This window comes from Ptychodera flava (genome assembly GCF_041260155.1).
Source record: "Ptychodera flava strain L36383 chromosome 3 unlocalized genomic scaffold, AS_Pfla_20210202 Scaffold_26__1_contigs__length_13983176_pilon, whole genome shotgun sequence".
Taxonomy (NCBI): domain Eukaryota; kingdom Metazoa; phylum Hemichordata; class Enteropneusta; family Ptychoderidae; genus Ptychodera; species Ptychodera flava.
In genome coordinates, this window is record NW_027248280.1 from 13,461,373 (window position 1) to 13,464,371 (window position 2,999).

At 39.8% G+C, this 2,999-nt stretch overlaps 1 long non-coding RNA gene across 1 annotated transcript; it reads right to left on the minus strand.

Annotated features, from left to right (window-relative positions):
* Positions 1 to 592: 592 nt before the first annotated feature.
* On the minus strand, positions 593 to 2,292 carry LOC139125824 (uncharacterized). Its single transcript, XR_011550367.1, has 3 exons — positions 1,992 to 2,292; positions 1,027 to 1,163; positions 593 to 820 (listed from the first exon to the last, which is right to left on the minus strand). It is a non-coding gene; the product is annotated as an uncharacterized lncRNA (long non-coding RNA).
* Between the last annotated feature and the right edge of the window lie 707 nt (positions 2,293 to 2,999).

Here is a 2,999-nt window from a genome sequence, read left to right on the forward strand (position 1 = left end):
AATGAGTAACCCCTATCGATCACCCCCCCCCCCATCCCCGCAGTCGATGTGATAATGGATGACTAGCATATACATTATGTGTACTTGTTTATGCTCGACAAAATCAAGTACGCCCTGTGTACACTTTTTTACCCCTCCACAACAAGTACACTCCCTTACGAAAATTAAAGCCTTGCGGCGAACAGTTGTGGTAAAGTCTTCATAATTGCCCGGTAAGTTTGCCACAACAAGTTGTGGTAAACTTACGCATAGCTTGAGATTTTCGCATGTTGATGGATTTTGCGGCGCACATATTGTGGTATGCTTACCACGACACTCATGCATGTCCTGGTATGTTTGCCATAAAATTATAGGCTTTGCAGAATTTTTTTGCGGTATACTTGCCACAAACAGGATTTACGGTATACATACCGCTATTGAAGCTGACCCCATGGGTAGCCCCCCCCCCCCCAGTAGCATACCCCTACCTTCACACTTTGCCAGGACCACTCACACTCTAGCTACTCATTCTTGTGCTCATGTAAGTTTTCAGAATGTAGCCATAGGTACAAACACTCACACACATTCACAAACAAAAGAAAATCTTACCAGGTTTTTCATTGAATTCCTACCTTACATTTATTGCACATGGAAATGCTAACAAATGACACAAAACAAAAGAAATCACAAGTTCATCAACAGTTCTTTCACAGAATATCTCCCTTAGTCCATGGCATCTTCATAACAAAGTGTTGGCATATCCAACCATATATTGGGAAGTTACTTTTGATCCAGTTGATTGTTCAGTGTCTTGGTTTACTTTCAATGGACTACAAACGGGCTAAAACAATAAAAAGAAAAACAGAAAAGAAACATTAAGCAATCACATATACTAGCACAGTACAGTAGACAAAATGGCAAGAAAGCAATCTGCTAGTTAGTATGTAATTGCAACTGCCTTGACATACCTTTCACAATTAGTCTTGCACATATCATGAAATGGAATCCAGGTCACTAAATTGTAAAGATATTTCAAACGGTACTTACACTTATATAGTTGGCCTTGGCAATCTTGGTTACTCTTTTGGGACCAATGTGGGTTTATGAGATTGGTGATGTAGAGTTGTCATCAGCATTGCTTTTTCTCAGCATCCGTTGCCACAAAGACATGTCGTCACTTCCAGCTACAAATAAGAAAATGCAATGGAATAAAAAGGAATGTAAAGGAAAAAGTCCCAGCGATTATGTTTGGTGATTTTGACTACATGTGACATGAAAACTAGTTTACTACTATATCTGTGAATCTAAATTACTTTTAGATGGGGGAGGACAACACTACCAGTGATCCACAGCTACAGAAAGATAGGACTGAAAATATTGTATGCATGTTTTGTGTTGTAAGATTTCATGTAGAACTTCAATGAAATATTGTAAATCAATCATTGATTTGGATTTCGCCTTACAATATGCCAGCAAAATATTTACGGGTAACGTTGAACAAATGTCAAAATACATTAATGAAGATTTCAAAAGAAACTAAAGTGTCAAAGACAGAGACGTCCAGCATAGTCCATCATGATCTTATAAATAGACGTATACCAAATTTCATGACATGAAACAAGTGTACAAACAATACTAGGTCAGAGTTTCAGAACTTACTTATCCAACAATTCCTAAATGTATTGTTTTTTCATTGTTTATATCGTACATCGAGGGAAATTTGTATACGTATAAGCAAAAGTTTCACCCTGGCCACAGTCCCCGAGGGACTGTGCCCTCGCCAAAGCACGAGAGTGTCTCGAAGTATGTATTCCCCAGACATTGCACTGTCAATACATCTTATCGGTATGAACAGATGAAGGCCACTCGCACTCCTTTCACACTGTTCACTCAACGTTCAACCTCGGGAGTTATTCAGACAATTGGACAGTGTAACTCGAGAATTGCACAGATCAGAAACAGATAAAATTCGTCGTTATGTTGCAGAGAAGGATAATCGAAAATTTACTTACCAAAATTCAAACGATCGCCTTGATCCGCAGGATATTTATTATATATGGTGACCATTGTTCAAAGCCGATCTCCACACGCTGATCGTGACGACGATGACATGAAAATTAACGCGTCTTGAACATTGCCTATAGGTTGTACATTCATAGCTAGGGTATATGAAGCTGTCACGGTGATGTCCAACAGCAAATTCAGTGACATTTTGTCAAAAATCGAGTGAAAAAAACAGCGACAATGCACTCAGCAATTCAAAAGGGTCGTAACCGCCGTTCTGATATCAGATTTGCCGCTGAGATTTGACCTGTGACACGCCAATCTGACCAATCACAACGAATTCTTCACATGATCTATGATGTCATCAGGCGTGATACTATTACTTCCGGTACAAAGTCCTCGCAATCGCGATCGCTGTACGTAACATAGCATAGCATGAATCGTAGTGGAAGTTTTTTAAAAGTAATTTATGGAAAAGTAATTGATTGATTCGTTGCAGCTTTCGACGGACTATCCAAGCAAAAGTGTATTGAGAGCAGTGCATGTAGGCCTAGTACATAGCAGTTAGCACAGCAGTGGCGCCTCAGGGCTAACCGTGCAAACCCTTCATAGGCACTACAGTAGAATTTTTTATAGTGTGCATTCCCAGAGATACGGGACTTCAATTTCGATGAAAACTGTGTTCTACACGACAGGCGCGAGATACAAAAAATCCAACATACCAGTTCAACAATGTCCAAAGTTTTGTTCGGGCGTGTTTCTCTGGAGACACGTACGTATGTTGAGATGGTTGAGATGTCAATCATTTGTAAAGTGGATGGCAATACGACTAATAATTCCCTTGTCTTTCTATGCGATTGAGGAACTATACTGATCATATGCATGATATGATGGCTTCGGAAAATAATTGTCGAAAGACACAAATAGAAAGAGCGTTTTCTCCGACGGCGGTGACTGACATGCTCTGTCCGCTTATTATTACCCAAACTGCGGCAGTTTTTTTCTACGTGGACTAC